The sequence below is a fragment of the Berghia stephanieae genome, chromosome 4 (genome assembly GCF_034508935.2).
Source record: "Berghia stephanieae isolate SIO BIC M18660-M18661 chromosome 4, UCSD_Bste_1.3, whole genome shotgun sequence".
Classification (NCBI taxonomy): domain Eukaryota; kingdom Metazoa; phylum Mollusca; class Gastropoda; order Nudibranchia; family Aeolidiidae; genus Berghia; species Berghia stephanieae.
In genome coordinates, this window is record NC_088363.1 from 8,888,819 (window position 1) to 8,889,134 (window position 316).

The following is a 316-nucleotide window of genomic DNA, read 5'->3' on the forward strand; positions in this document are numbered from 1 at the left end:
AATAACAAAATGAATAATAGTAGAGTACTAAGGTGGAGTCTATTTTTGCAAAATTACACTTTCAGTATCTCTCACATACCAGGCTGTGAAAATATTCACGCCGACCTACTTTCTCGATTAGTATAAACACGTGAGAAGGGTATAACTTAACCTCCCATGCATACTGTTAGTTACCTCGCAAACTATGCCAAATCAGAACGCACAATTTCGATAATTTTATTTGTAAACATGATGACCCAACTTAATGTAACATTGAGTATTGTTTGGATATATATACCATACCCATTCATGATTTGGGAAATCTTCTCTTTATCTA